The sequence below is a fragment of the Rhinopithecus roxellana genome, chromosome 3 (genome assembly GCF_007565055.1).
Source record: "Rhinopithecus roxellana isolate Shanxi Qingling chromosome 3, ASM756505v1, whole genome shotgun sequence".
Taxonomy (NCBI): Eukaryota; Metazoa; Chordata; class Mammalia; order Primates; family Cercopithecidae; genus Rhinopithecus; species Rhinopithecus roxellana.
Window position 1 is genome coordinate 151,098,886 of NC_044551.1, and position 16,314 is coordinate 151,115,199.

General features: G+C 50.6%; 1 long non-coding RNA gene across 1 annotated transcript; it reads left to right on the plus strand.

Moving 5' to 3' along the window:
- Window positions 1-2,353: 2,353 nt before the first annotated feature.
- On the plus strand, window positions 2,354-5,039 carry LOC104659804. The gene is made up of 2 exons (XR_747633.2): window positions 2,354-2,631; window positions 4,214-5,039. It is a non-coding gene; the product is annotated as an uncharacterized LOC104659804 (long non-coding RNA).
- The last annotated feature ends 11,275 nt before the right edge of the window (window positions 5,040-16,314 follow it).

The window sequence follows — 16,314 nt, forward strand, 5'->3', positions numbered from 1 at the left end:
ATCATTTCCATTTTATAGGAAAGGCAAATGAAGCCCAGAGAGGATAAGTACCTTGCCCAAGGTCACACAGCTATCATGTGGTGCAGCTGGCATTAACTCTAACTGTGTTAGACTGTGGCTTTGAGGGTTGAGGGCTCAGGAAGCCCACAGGTAGCAAAGGAGGGATGAGATTAGCAGAGAAGTCTAGAGTAGGGCTGGGGGAGAAAGTGTTCTTTCTTCCTGGTGCTGCATAGAGACATCCAGAGAATACTAAGAAGTCTGGGGTTTGGTAGGCTTGGAGACCATGTTCCCAGACCAGGGATCATGAGGACACAGTCCCTAAGGCCAGCAAACCCCAGACTACCCACAACCCTGAACCCCTCGAGACCATTTGGAGAATCTGTCGAGGGCTTGAGAAGGAAATTGGATACATAGCAGGATTTTGCTACAGAGCAGAAATGAGCATTTACTTTCTGAGCAAAGACAGCCCTGCTCCAAGGATGCCCCGGGTGTCTGTTTATGTACCTCCCCAACCCAGCATGGGTGCCATGCTCAACGTTCAGACAGAGGACCACAAGCCCCGTGCTGCACCGTGCATAATGTCCCTCTTCCCCTTATAGGCAGGGGACAATGGGAGCTCGGCAGAGTTTGGCCACCCTTAGCAGAGGGCCGCACCTAGGAAGAGCCAATAGAGCCACTGATAAGCTGTGCTCCTGGGATGGGGCAACCCCCAACTTGCTTGTCCTCAGCAACACAGCCAATAGATGTCTCTGAGGAAAGAGGCCAACCCAGCTGTGCCAGGCAACTGACTGGACCCCTAACTTGGGCTCAGGTCAGGTCTAAAGATGCCTTCTCCCTTATTAGCATCAGGTTCAAAGCCAGGCTTAGCTAGACCCTAAAGATTTCTTACACTCTCTGGGGAACCACAAAATTCTTCATGAAGCCGTTAATTTAAAAAGCATCTTGTAGGCTGGGCGTGGTGGCTCACACCTGTAATCCCAGCAGCACTTTGGGAGGCCGAGGCGGGCAGATCACGAGGTCTGGAGTTTGAGACGACCTTGGCCAACATAGTGAAACCCCTTCTCTACTAAAAATACAAGAAACTAGCTGGGCATGGTGGCACGTGCCTGTAATCCCAGCTACTTGGGAGGCTGAGGCAGGAGAATCGCTTGAACCTGGGAGGGAGAGGTTGCAGTGAACCGAGATCGTGCCATTGCATTCCAGCCTGGGTGACAGTGCAAGACACACTGTCTAAAAAAAAAAAAAAAAAATGTAATCCCAGCACTTTGAGAGGCTGAGGCAGGCAGATCACTTGAGGTCAGGAGTTCGAAACCAACCTGGCCAACATGGTGAAACCTCATCTCTACTTAAAAAAAAAAAAAAAAATTAGCCAGGTGTGGTGGCAGGCACCTGTAATCCCAGCTACTTGGGAGGCTGAGGCAGGAGAATCACTTGAACCCGGGAGGCGGAGGTTGCACTGAGCTGAGATCACACCAATCACACCATTGTACTCCAGCCTGGGCAACAAAGGGAAACTCCATTTCAAAAAAAAAAAAAAAAAAAGCATCTTGTTCTGTCTGCTATGTGGGCTCTAACCGGAATTGGTAGGGCTATGGGCTCCAGGAGGCTTCATTAGCCAGAGAACCTACTAGGACCGGGCCTGCACTGATGTCTTGAGGTGGAGGTGGGGGCCTGGAAGCTGGGTGCAGGGCTGAGGCCTCTCACTGGGTCTGCACTGGACAACTAGGCCCAGGAGCCAAATCATGCTTGCAGACATGTGGCTTCCATTATCTGACTATATGGGGCAGCCCCGAGCTAGACTTGATTACTGCAAACCTGAAATAGTTCCTTATTAGATAGGGCTAGCTCACCCTCCCAAATGAGTCTTGTTGGGACCCTCGGTGTCTGGCACTGAGCACACTTCCTTATCCTATCCTCCAGTCCCGCTGGCAGGAAAGTAGGAGCACCCCAGCGCTTCTGCCTAGGCCTCTGCACAGACTCCAGGGGCACCTGTGGGGCTGAGGGCAAGTGGTAGCACAGTGCCTCTGGCCAGGACTGGCCCAGTCCTCTTCCCTGCCCCCAGCTCCTCCCCATGGAAGAAAGGGGAGAACAGGACTGAGGACACTGGGGACTGGGCCTACCTAAGAGTGACAATTCTGGGCCTCTCCCTGCTCCCCGTAAATGCCAGCCAGGGTGTGGGGCCCAGGAGGCTCCAGTGCTTTCCCAGTCCAAAGGTCACTAACTGCCCAAAGGCTGGGAGTGTGTGGAGGGGGCGGTTCTCCAGCCAGGGAGGTGCAGGAATAAACGGGGCGGGGGTGGGGAGAGAGGAAGAGGCTGAGCTTGTGGGGCCTGAGAGCCTCTCCCCTGGGCAGGGTGGGGCCATTGGGCTGCCTTAGATTCCCCCACCTCTCAGCCTGCTGCCTCTGGACAAAGCTCTGCAGAGGAGCCCCATCTCCTTCAGCCCCCTCCTGCCTTTGGGTGCAAGTCTCCTGAAGGACTTGAGTGAGATGTCACCAAGCGACAGGCTGTCAGGCTCTTGGCAGCAAGTCCTGGCCCAGCGACTCAACGGCAGAGTCTCTCCTTGGGGCATCTGTCCTTATCAGGGGAGATGCTATCAGACTTGCTAATGGTGGAATTTCTGGCATGTGGCAGGTGGGTAAAGGAGACCCCTGGGCTACGGAGCCATTTGCAAGTCCCTCAGATGGCCTAATGCTCCACTGCAGCCATGGTCACTGGGAAGCTAAGTGGACACCATGGGGCTCCAAGTGGTGGGAGGGAGCTCCTGGGAGACACAGTGCGGCCCAGATGCCCTGGGCATGGGGACATCCAAGCACAGGTGAGAAACTTGGGCAGGGAGGGTGCAGAGGAAACTTGGAAATGGCTGAGAGGCTGGACTCAAGTTATTTTGGGCTTGAACTGAGCTCAAGCAATCCACCTACTTCAGCCTCCCAAAGTGCTGGGATTACAGTTGTGAGTCACGGCATCCGGCTGGAATTGAGGTCTCTTGTTCCCTGATCCTGGGCTTGGCATGAAGCAGGGAGGAGGCTGAAGGGGACAGGTAAAAAGATGCCTACCTGGGGACTGCGTTGTAGACTAAATGAGCCCTCAGACTGTGGAAGTCTCAGAAATCAGAGAAAGAGGCCTGGTGTGGTGGCTTGTACCTGTAATCCTAACACTTTGGGAGGCTGAGGTGGGAGGATCGCTTGCACACAGGAGGTTGAGGCTGGAATGAACCATAATCACATGAATGCACTCCAGCCTGAGTGACAGAAAGAGACCCTGTCTCAAAAAAGAAAACAAAACAGAAGAAGGGACTGGCACTTCCAAGTCAGAGAGAGCTCCCTGAGGAGGTGGGCCTGGTAACTGAGAAAGAAAGCAGTTGAGACAGACACAGGGGGGCTGTGGGAGCAAGAGTCTGGAGGTGGGAGCATGCCGGGCAGGTGCAAGGACTGGTGAGTCACCAGGGGAAATGTGTAGAAAGGCTGTGGGTGATGAGGTGGTAAACGGTGGAGAGCTCTACCCTGAGCTCCATGCCCTTCCAAGCCTTTGCCCATGCTTATGGTTGAATTATGTCTCCATGCCATGCACACAAATTTATACATTGGGCTGGGCATGGTGGCTCATGCCTGTAATCCCAGCACTTTGGGAGGCCAAGGCAGGTGGATCACCTGAGGTTGGGAGTTCGAACCAGCCTGACCAACATGGAGAAGCCCCGTCTCTACTAAAAATACGAAATTAGTTGGGCGTGGTGGCGCATGCCTGTAATCCCAGCTCCTCAGGAGGCTGAGGCAGGAGACTCGCTTGAACCCGGGAGGCAGAGATTGTGGTGAGCCGAGATTGTGCCATTGCACTCCAGCCTGGGCAACAAGAGCAAAACTCCGTCTCAAAAAAAAAAAAAAAAAATGTATACACACACACACACACACACACACACACACATATACATACATATGTTGAAATCCTAACTTCCTGTACCTGTAAAGGTGACTGTATTTGGAAACAGAGTCTTTGCAGATTTAATAGTGTTAAAATAAGGTCATCAGAGTGGGCCCTACTCTGGTATGGCTGGTGTCCTTACAAGAAGAGGGAAATTTGTTGGGGTGATGGATATCCCAACTATCTTGATTTGGTTTTATACATTGTATACATGTGTCCAAATATCACCTGTACCCCCAAATAGGTACAACTATTATGTAGCAATAAAACATTTTTATTTTTACTTTTTTAAAAAGAGGGCCAAGTGCAGTGGCTCACACCTATAATTCCAGCGCTTTGGGAGGCTGAGGCACGAGGATTGCTTGAGCCCAGGAGTTCATTACCAGCCTGGGCAACATAGCGAGATCCCGTCTCCACAAAAAATTTTTTAAAAATTTGCTGGGCATGGTGACCTGTGCCTGTAGTCCCAGCTCCTTGGGAGACTGAGGCAGGAGGATCAACTTGAGCCCAGAAGGTCGAGGCTGCAGTGAGCCATGATCATGCCAGTGCACTTGAGCCTGGATCACAGAGCAAGACCCTATAGGGAAGACAGCCAGGTGAAAATGAAGACAGAGACCAGAGTTGTGCGTCCAAAAGCCAAGGAATGCGAGAGACTACCAGAATCTGGAAGAGGCAAGGCAGCATCCCCCACTAAAAGCCTTGGAGGGAGCACTGCTTTAACAACACCTCAATTTGAGATGTCTGTTTTCCAGAACAGTGGGAATAAGTGTCTGCTGCTGTAAGCTGCCCCGCCTGTGGCACTTTGCTACAGCAGCCCCAGGATCCTGACCCAGCCAGGCTGCTCCTGCTGCCCAGCATGCCCTTCCCTCATCCCTCCAGCTGGTCTCCCACTGCGTTCGAGCCCCGTCAGCTGCTTGGGCCCCCACTCTATGTGCCTCCAATTCTGGGCGCTTATTCAGTAGACCTGTAAGGTTTGCTGGCCAGCCTGTCTCCCTGGCTAGACCGCAGGCTCCTTCAGGGCAGGCCTGACCTGTGCTAGGGCAGTATGATGTCTGGTACAGAATAGATGCTCCTTAGATGTGGGGTGAATAAAGGAATGCTTGAAGGGTAATGGGCCCCTGTGAGACTGGGATGTGCCATCTGCTCCTTCACAGCCTGGCTCATCTCGGGCTAGGGACATGGCAGTGCTCAGAGAGGTTACAGCATCTTCCACACAGACCATTCTCAGCTCTGCCACTCTCCAGTTCCCTCTTGGTGCCATATGAGTCTGAGGAACTTGGGGAAATTCCTAACCTTGCCTTTCAATTGAGCCATTAGCCCTTGGAGTTAGCCACAATGTAATTGCTCAGGTCGCTCCAACAAGGGGACTGTGTCTGTGGCTTGATGACTCATGCACACTGCTCCATCCCACAACCTTGGGCAGGACTTGGGGCTGGGGACAGTGCCAGCCAGCACAGGCGAGGAGCTTGAACATCCCGTTACCCCAACCCAGTCCCCAGGAACAGAGTATGCTCAAGGCTTCAGGACAAAAATCTAGAAGCAAGGACATAAACTGAGTGATATTTGAGTGATGAAAAGGAGCAGACAGACAACAGCAAGTACAAAGGCCCTGAGGCAGGAACGAGCTTGGCATGATCAAGAACTGAAAAGAGCACAGGGGAGGTTGCAACACAGTGAGAGAGGTCAGTGATAGAACATGCGATTAGACGGGGCCCACTGGACAATCCAGGATAATCCCTCCCTCTCAAGGCCCTTAATTTAATCATATCTGCAAAGTGCCTTCTGCCATGTCAGGGAACGTATTCACAGGCTCTGGGGAGTGCAGTGCAGACATCTTTAGGGATAGGCATTATTGTGGCTACCACAGTATCTCTCTCACCCTCTTGTCTGTCTCTCTTGCTCTACTGCTACATTTCTGTTTACCTATCTACCTATTTATTTGAAGCTGACCATGGATCTATTGACCACAATTTATCTCTCTTCCTACCCCTTTATCAAGCTTCAATAAGTTATTTATCAATCTATCATTCCTCAGTGGCTTTGGTCTTTTACTCTGATAATAGCATCACCCCTCAGCCATCTTTCTAATAAACTAAATGTTAAACTCAATCTATCATTTAGTTGTCCTCTGTCCATGATGAATTATCAGTCATCTAGCTCCATCTTTGCAGATGTTGTACATATGTGGACATTTTTTCTCAATGTCTATAGAGAAGATCGATAGATATAAGTTCAGTAAATATCCACTGAGTGCTGGCCATGTGCCCATTGCTATGTCATGTGTGGGTGAAATAAGGGGCTGACACCCTCCTTAGCCATAGAGGGTCTTTTTTATTTTATTATCATCCCCATCCATGCTATGATCACCAATCCATACACATTGTCCAATTTTTGGAACCTTTTTTTTTTTTTTGAGATGAGGGTCTTACTCTGTCACACAGGCTGGAGTGCAGTGGTGTGATCGCAGTTCACTGCAGCCTCAGTCTCCCAGGCTCAAGCGATCCTCCCACTTCAGCTTCCAGAGTATCTAGGACTATAAGCGAGTGCCACCATGCCCAGCTAATTTTTGTATTTTTTTTTTGTTGTTGTTGAGACAGAGTCTCGCTCTGTCGCCCAGACTGGAGTGCAGTGGCCGGATCTCAGCTCACTGCAAGCTCCGCCTCCCGGGTTTACGCCATTCTCCTGCCTCAGCCTCCCGAGTAGCTGGGACTACAGGCGCCCGCCACCTCGCCCGGCTAGTTTTTTTTTTGTATTTTTAGTAGAGACGGGGTTTCACGGTGTTAGCCAGGATGGTCTCGATCTCCTGACCTCGTGATCCACCCGTCTCGGCCTCCCAAAGTGCTGGGATTACAGGCTTGAGCCACCGTGCCCGGCCTCAATTTTTGTATTTTTAAGACACAGGGTCTTGGTATGTTGCCCACGTTGGTCTCAAACACCTAGACTGAAGCAATCCTCCTCCCTTGGCCTCCCAAAGTGTTAGGATTATAGGCATGTGCCACTGGCCCTGGCCAGGGACCATTTTTATATAAACTTTCTTTTTTTTTTTTTTTTTTTGAGACGGAGTCTCGCTCTGTCGCCCAGGCTGGAGTGCAGTGGCCGGATCTCAGCTCACTGCAAGCTCCGCCTTCCGGGTTTACGCCATTCTCCTGCCTCAGCCTCCCCAGTAGCTGGGACTACAGGCGCCCGCCACCTCGCCCGGCTAATTTTTTGTATTTTTTTTTTTTTAGTAGAGACGGGGTTTCACTGTGTTAGCCTGGATGGTCTCGATCTCCTGACCTCGTGATCCGCCCGTCTCGGCCTCCCAAAGTGCTGGGATTACAGGCTTGAGCCACCGTGCCCGGCCATTTTTATATAAACTTTCTAGTGAAATCCAGGCTGCTGTAGTCTGCCTTTTGCCTACTAGCCTCCTTGTATGTGCATAAATAATGTAGACTCATTTTAACTTGATGTTGATCTTACATAAAGTGTGGGTGGAAAAGTATATCTGCTGGGCAAGCATCTAGTGCATCAAATAACAAATCCTAAAGTTAAATGGAAATTATTTTTAGGTTGTCTGGGCAAATAGCACAGAAGGTGGGGGAATCCGGAGATATGACCTCAGATGTGACACATGCAGACACACGACATACCACACATACACACACACACACACACACATGCATGTGGGTACACACAAATGCACCTTCTCTCTTCCTTCTGCCCCCACACTAGCAGCTCCTTCCTGGCTTCCTCCACCCCTCACTCACACAAAGGGGCAAAGCAAACACTTCAGCACTGAGTCATGTCCTACCTCATCTTGTTTCCAGCCTAGGAATCTCACCTCCCCACCTGGGCTGTGAGGTCTTCTGGGGCAAAGATGGTGTCTGCTTCTCCTTAGGTGTGACCTCCTAGTCTGACCAGCCAGAGGACTGGACACCTAGGAGCTGCTTGCCTTTCCTTGAACTCCGAGGGCAGTTGAGGATCAGGGAGGCAAGGGAGCTAGATGTCGAGTGGTAGACGTTCTCCAGGGCAGCCCCCATAGCCCAACACGGTCCCCTTTCCCCACCTAGGAATCTACCTCTCCTGCCCAAGCTGGATGCCAGGTAATGCATGTTTCCTCTTTCTGTAGCACTCTTAGAGGAGCTGCGTTAGGTAGATAATCTGCCTAGAGCTGGCCTAGCTGGGGATCAACTCAACAAGAATTCCTTTGTTTCCAAGCATCTCCCTCACATGGGCATCCAGTGCCAATTTATGTCCAAGTCTCTCCCCGGTGAGCGGGACGGAGATCCAGCATATTTGGAGGCAGCTCACTGTGTGCCAGAGCCACAGGTCCTAGAATATCCAGCAATCACAGTACCCAGGGCCACCCCAGCCTCACAAGTCACTGTGCCCAAGGCCCTGAGGGAAGAACAGCTTACTCACTAGTGCCTGAAGGAGGCTCCCAAGGCAGCCACTTTGTATCCTGGAGACATTCCCAGCAGTGGGAGGCAGATCAAGGCCAGGACACCATTAATGAAGCCTTCACTGGGGTGAGGCATCTCAGGGCCAGCTGGCCTTGCTGCTTCTCGCCCCACTCTGAGCCTTGATCTGTTCACATACTTGACCCTGTTAGAATCCAGTGTCTGCCCTTCCCCCATCCTGTGGTATCCTCAGGGCAGGGACCTCATGTAACACATCCCTGTAGCCTGAAGCCAGCCCAGTGCTTGGCCCAGAGCTACTGTGTCTGCAGCACAGCTTGCACCAGCTTCCCTGCAGGCCTAGAGCCCAAGCCCTGGCCTCAGGAAGTCTCCGCTTCCCTTGAGGCCAGCCCAGAGCCCCAGCTCAGTGAGTTCTCCTGAACTGTTTAGAATCCACCAGGTAATGAATTGTTCCCACTCTGCTGTCTCAGGAGCCAGGCTGGGCCAGGTGTTCTCAGATTGAATTAGTTGGGAAGAAAGGGCACTCCACCTGCTGGAGGAGGGAGCACCTCCTGGAGGCCATGCCACTCAGAAACTTTCTTCCCACACAGCTTCCAGCCCCAGGCCGCCCACCTGGGTCTCAGCAGACCAAAGTCCTAGTGAGGCTTTTCTGAGCACCTGCTGCAGCCCAACGTCCATGAGAAGGCTCTGGAATGCATTTAGGACCTGAGACTGGTCCAGCTGCAACAGCCCACAGAGATCCTAATCCTGGGGCCCAGAGAGGGCCACACAGGGGGCAGCCCTGAGGCTAGCCTAGAGGGTAGATTTCTTGCCCCTTCCTGCCAGGAGAAGCGTGTCCTCCCCACACCAATGATGTTTCTGTCCCTGGGAGGATTCCAAGCACCTGCGGGGAACCAGCACTACCCAAATGCAGAGGGCTTCTTGGGTTCCCCCAATAACCATAAGGTCGACTCCTCCCCTCTATCTCCACAGCTCCTGCCCCTGCCCTTCACCCCCTCCCAGTCTTGCTCCCTACATACTCCAGTACAAGCAGAGTCATGAATTCGGTACATACATTTCCAGACCTTTTCTTCCCCTACAGAAGTGCATATGTTTGTGTCTCCGTGTGTGTTCAGATAAAAATGTAGACTTTCGGCCGGGCGCGGTGGCTCAAGCCTGTAATCCCAGCACTTTGGGAGGCCGAGATGGGTGGATCACGAGGTCAGGAGATCGAGACCATCCTGGCTAACACGGTGAAACCCCGTCTCTACTAAAAAAAAATACAAAAAACTAGCTGGGTGAAGTGGCGGGCGCCTGTAGTCCCAGCTACTCAGGAGGCTGAGGCAGGAGAATGGCGTAAACCCGGGAGGCGGAGCTTGCAGTGAGCTGAGATCCGGCCACTGCACTCCAGCTTGGGCGACAGAGCGAGACTCCGTCTCAAAAAAAAAAAAAAAAAGTGTAGACTTTCATTTTATGGGGGTTTTTTTGATTTGTTTTTGTTTTGTTTGCTTTTTTTTTTTTTTTTTGCTGTGAGTGGGATCATACTGCACATATTACCCTGAAAGTTGTCTGTCACTTAACACTTTTCTTTCTTTTTCTTTTTCCCTTTTTTTTTTTTTTTATTGAGACGGAGTCTCGCTCTGTCACCCAGGCTTAAATGCAGTGACCCGATCTCAGCTCACTGCAAGCTCCGCCTCGCTGGTTCACACCATTCTCCTGCCTTAGCCTCCCGAGTAGCTGGGACTACAGGCGCCCACCACCACGCCCAGCTAATTTTTCGTATTTTTAGTAGAGACGGGGTTTCACTGTGTTAGCCAGGATGGTCTCGATTTCCTGACCTCGTGATCTGCCTGCCTCGGCCTCCCAAAGTGCTGGGATTACAGATGTGAGCCAACGCACCCAGCCAACACTTTTCTTAAGGTTATTTTTATACCAGGCATACAAAACTGCATGATGCCACTTCTTTGGCTATCTTGTTCTTTTTTCTTTTCTTTCTTCTTTTTTTTTTGAGACAGGGTCTCACTCTATTGCACAGGCCAGAGTGTAGTGGTGCAATCACAGCTTACTGCAGTCTTCGGCTCAAGTAATCCTCCCACTTCAGCCTCCCAAGTAGCTAAGACTGCAGGTGCACACCACCAGGCCCAGATAATTTTTTTTTTTTTGAGACGGAGTCTCGCTCTGTTGCCCAGGCTGGAGTGCAGTGGTGCGATCTTGGCTCACTGCAAGCTCCACCTCCCGGGTTCATGCCATTCTCCTGCCTCAGCCTCCCGAGTAGCTGGGACCACAGGCGCCCACCACCATGCCCAGCTAGTTTTTCCGTATTTTTAGTAGAGACGGGGTTTCACCGCGTTAGCCAGGATGGTCTTGACCTCCTGACCTTGTGATCCACCCGCCTCAGCCCCCCAAAGTGCTGGGATTACAGATGTGAGCCACCGTGCTTAGTGTGTGTGTTTTTTTTTTTTTTTTTTTTTTTTTTGAGACAGGGTTTCACTCTTCTTGCCCAGGCTGTAGTGTAATGGTGCAATTTTGGCTCACTGCAACCTCTGCCTCCCGGGTTCAAGCAATGCTCCTTCCTCAGCCTCCCGAGTAGCTGGGATTACAGGCATGTGCCACCACGCCCGGCTGATTTTGTATTTTTAGTAGAGATGGAGTTTCACCATGTTGGTCAGGCTGGTCTTTAACTCCTGACCTCAGGTGATCCGCCCACCTCGGCCTCCCAAAGTGCTGGGATTACAGGCATGAGCCACTGCACCTGGCCTAATTTTTGTATATTTTTATAGAGCCAGGGTTTCATTACGTTGCCCAGGCTGGTCTCAAACTCCTTGGCGCAGGTGATCCATCCACCTCGGCCCTAAGTGTTGGGATTAGAGGCGTGAGCCCAGCTGGCTGCTTTGTTCTATTTGCACTGTGCATTATTTAGTTAGTCCTTTGGTGAATGGACATTCAGGCTGTTTTCACATTTTCACTGTTACAAACAATGCTGTAATGGCTCTTCTTAAACTGCCGTCCTTGTGCCCACATCAGAGGGTCTCACAGCGGGCAGCGGGCAAGGGTTCCTGGATTTAGAGCTGCATGCTCACATCTCCTCCTTCCAATGTGAGGCAAATGCAGGGTCTCACCTTCACTTCAAGCAGCTCACAAATGTAGTTTCTGGAACAAAGGGCAGTTTCCTCCTCAGAAGGAGCCCTCAGGGGTTAGCATCATGCTCCATACCCCACTGCATGCTATAAACCAGGCAGACACCATCCATCTGAATATGTTTGACTCCTCCCATATCCTCCCACCTCCACTTCTCCCCCAACCCCAACTGCATCCCATATGAATCACCGTCACTACGCAGGTCCACCTCCAGGCCTTTCTCAAGAAACTCTCTTGCCCATTTCAACCTCCAGGGTCCTCAGATGGCTTGTTGTACCTTGACCATCCTGCATATGCTTAAGGACCTGTCTTCCTAAATGGGCCTAACTCCAATGAAGGTAGATCTGGATCTGAAACTCACTGCCTTAGCATAGAGCCTTGATCGTGTGTTTGTAAATGTATGCTACTTTCTAAAATTATTATTAGAGACAGGGTATTGCTCTGTCACCCAAGCTGTAGTTCAGTAGAGCAATTCTAGCTCACTGCAGCTTCGAATTCCTGGGCTCATGCAATCCGTCTGCCTCAGCCTCCTAACATATTGGAATTACAGGCATGAGCCACCACACCCTGCCCCAATGTATGCTATTTCTAATAGAAGCCAAGTTACCTCCAGGCCGACTGTGAATCAGTAAAAATACATGGGACCAGACATGGTGGCTCACACCTGTTATCTCAGCACTTTGGGAGCTGAGGTAGGAGTATCACTTGAGACCAGGAGGTCAAGACCAGACTGAACAACATAGTAAGACCTCGTCTCTATCAAAAATAAAAAATTAGCTGGACATGGTGGCTCATGTCTGCCATCCCAGCTACTCAGAAGGCTGAGGCAGGAGGATCACTTGAGCCCAAGATGAGTTTGAGACCACAGTGAGCTATGATCGATCACATCACTGCATTCCAGCTTAGGTAACAGAGTAAGACCCCGTGTCTAAAAAATAAATAAATAAATAATAAAAATAAACCATTAAATACAAGGAAAGGGTCTTTTTAAGACTATCAGATGTGGGGAGATTTGATTTGATTGATCAGAAACCCTGGGAAAGGTGAAAGAAAGGGTTTTGCTTATACTGCTCAACTTGACTTAGAGCCAACACCTTCCGCTCTTGGTGGTCCTTGGATTGGCCCAGGCTCCTCAGCTCAGGATGGGGAGTCTCACACTTTGACTCTGGTTGGGCTGGTCCTTGATTTGGCTGGAGTTATTGGCTGCTGCCAGTTTCCGGGGAAGCGTTTGGAGGCCCCAGGGATCTTCATTTCCTTTTGCCATCTGTAGCCACCAGGCTGGATCTGAGAGTCTAAGACGGACAGGTGGCCTGGCTGGCACATTATCCAGACATCTCCTGGGACTGGGCAGTACCGTCTCCAAACTGGCTGGCTAAGGCTCCAGAGGGTTGCTTCTCCCAGGCATGCATTTGTAGTGCACCCCAGGAAGAGCCAAGTCTGAATCTTTCCAGGGCAGTGTCTTCAGCCATGAACACAAACCTGGGTAGATTTTCCCTCTGTTCCAAACCCAAGCTGCAATTTCTTCCTGGAGCCCAGGAGGCAGAAGCTGCTGGTTTTGTCCTCTCCTGAATGCCAAATAATATGTTTTCCACAGAGTTTGGCACATAGTAGGCACAGAGGAAATATTTACTGAATGAATGCTCATCCTCCTTTAGAGGAGGCCACCTCATCCCACTGGATATACGTGGCAGAGTAAAGATGGGATGACAGAAACAGAAGAAACACAAGGAAGTGTAAGCAAACCTTACTTGGATCTGTGCAATTAGCAAGTCTTGCCACTCCATTCTTTCCCTTTAGGATTCCCGGGAATTCTCCAGGAACCCTAAGGTTATAGGGCAGGTATTGTGACCCAATTTTTCTAATCTCTAAACCTGTGCTATTTCAAGTGTGATCTGTGGACCAGCAGCATGGGCATCATCTTGAAGCTTGTTAAATATGCAGACTTGGCAGGGCACAGTGGCTCATGCCTGTAATCCCAGCACTTGGGAGTCCAAGGGGGGCAGGAGTTCAAGATAAGCCTGGCCAACATGGCAAAACCCTGTCTCTACTAAAAATAAAAATAAAAAATAGCCAGGCTTGGTGTCGGGTGCCTGTAATCCCAGCTACTCAGGAGGCTGAGACGGGGAATCACTTGAATCTGGGAGGTGAAGGTTGCAGTGAGCCAAGATCATGCCATTGCACTCCAGCCTGGATGACAGAGAGTCTCAGTCTCAAAAAATAACAACAACAATAATAACAATAATAATAAAAATACAGACTCTTGGCTGGGTGCAGTGGTTCATGCCTATAAACCCAGCACTTTGAGAGGCCCAAATGGGAGGATCACTTGAGACCGGGAGTTCAAGACCAGCCTGGGCAACACAGCAAAATCTTTGTCTCTACAAAAACTTCTAAAAATTAGCCAGGCATGGTGGCATATGCCGGCTGTCCTAGCTACTCAGGAGGCTGAGGCATGAGGATCTCTTGCACCTAGGAGGCGGGTCGAGGTTGCAGTGAGCTGTGATTGCACCATTGCACTCCAGTCTGGGCGGCAGAGTGAGACCCTGTCTCAAAAAAAAAAAAAAAAAAAAAAAATGGCCACGTGCAGTGGCTTGCGCCTGTAATCCTAGCACTTCGGGAGGCCGAGGCAGGTGGATTGCCTGAGCTCAGGAGTTCGAGACCAGCCTGGGCAACACAGTGAAACCCCGTCTCTACTCAAATACAAAAAATTAGCTGGGCATGGCGGCGTGTGCATGTAATCCCAGCTACTCGGGAGGCTGAGGCAGGAGGATCGCTTGAAATAAAATAAAATAATTAAAAAAATAAACTTAAAAAAAGGCAGACTTTTAGCTCTCCCAGATTTAATGAATCAGAATTTGCATCGGAACAAGATCCCAGGTGATTTGTGTGCATAGTGTAGTTGGACAAGCATTGCCCTAAGCAGTGAGTGTGTGAATACAGGTCTAGAACCCAAATGAGGACTTCTCACCTGGCACAGAGGTGGGCTGCTGGGGAGATGGCTAACTACATCTGGGGCTTCTGCCTACCTTGATGACTCAGACAAACTGTTGAGTCAGACACTTTCTGTCTCTTTCCAACCCTTGAATACCGCCTTGAATATAGTAAGTGCCGGGTGTGGTGCCAAGTGCCTGTAGTCTCTGGAGGCTGAGGCGGGAGGACTGCTTGAGCCCAGGAGTTCTGTGTGGTAGTTCGTTATGTGGATTGGGTGTCCGCACTAAGTTCGGCATCAGTATGGTGACCTCCCAGGAGCAGGGGACCACCAGGTTGCCTAAGGAGGCGTGAACCGACCCAGGTCAGAACATAGCAAGCAATAAGTATTCAGGGAATGAATGTTGAACCAATCTTATACTATTCTCTCAATTTAGGGTTTTTGGGGTATGCTGGACTTCTGCATCTGGACATATACTGCAAGTTATTTGAAAGGATTTTTAGTCTGGGCGCAGTGGCACGCGCCTGTAATCCCAGCACTTTGGGAAACCAAAGCACGTGGATCACTAGAGGTCAGGAGTTCAAGACCAGCCTGACCGACATGGTGAAACCGTATCTCTAAAAAAAAATACAAAAGTTAGGCAGGGCACAGTGGCTCATGCCTGTAATCCCAGCAATTTGGGAGGCCGAGGCGGGTGGATCCCTTGAGGTCAGGCATTCACAACCAGCCTAGCCAACACGGTGAAACCCCGTCTCTACTAAAAATACAGAAAATTAGCCTGGCATGGTGGTGGGTGCCTGTAATCCCAGCTACTCGGGAGGCTGAGGCAGGAGAATCAGTTGAACCCAGGAGGCGGAGGTTGCAGTGAGCCAAGATCGTGCCATTGCACTCCAGCCTGGGCAACAAGGGCGAAGCTCCATCTCAAAAAGAAAAAGAAAATTAGCTGGGTGTGGTGGTGCACACTTGTAATCCCAGCTAGTCAGGAGGCTAAGACAAGGGAATCACTTGAACCCAGGAGGCAGAGGTTGCAGTGAGCCAGGATGGCGCCACTGCACTACAGTCTAGGCAACAGAGTGAAACCGTGTCTTTAGCCAGGTGGAGTGATTCACACCTGTAATTCCAACATTCTGGCAGGCCAAGGCGGGAGGGTTGCTTGAGCCCAAGAGATCAAGACCAGCCTGGGCAACATAGCAAGACCCTGTCTCTACAAAACTAAAATAAAAGAATTTTTGTTCCGAATCAGGACCCCTGGAAGAATAGCTGTTGTCTAATGAGCAATGACTGAGTGCCAGGCCAGTGCATGGAACTATGTGGACATGCTCTCAGTGTTTCACAAAGTGTTTCACAAAGTGTGGTTGAATGCCACGTACATCATGAATGACCAATCACTTGTTAAGAGCTGCAGGTGTTGGCTGGGTGCAGTGGCTCATGCCTGTAATCCCAGCACTTTGGGAGGCCAAGGTGGGTGGATCACCTGAGGTCAGGAGTTCAAGACCAGCCTGGCCAACATGGTGAAAACCCATCTCTACTAAAAAATTTGCCAGGCATTGTGGCAGGCTCCTGTAATCTCAAAAAAATAAAAAGCTGCAGATCTTTTTTTTTAATTGGAAAAAGAAGTTGCAGGTGCTGCCCCAGATCTGCCTACTGAGAACCTTTGGGGATAAGGCTCAGATATCTGCAATTTTTGGCCAGGCATGGTGGCTCACGCCTGTAATCTCAGCACTTTGGGAGGCCAAGGCGGGCAGATAATTTGAGGTTAGGAGTTTGAGACCAGTCTGGCCAACATGGTGAAACCCCATCTCTACTAAAAATACAAAAAGCACTTGGGTATGGTGGTGGCGCCTATAATCCCAGCTACTTAGGAGGCTGAGGCAGCAGAATCACTTGAGTCCCGGAGGCAGAAGTTGCAGTGAGCCGAGATGGTGCCACTGAACTCCAGCATGGGCAACAGAGTGA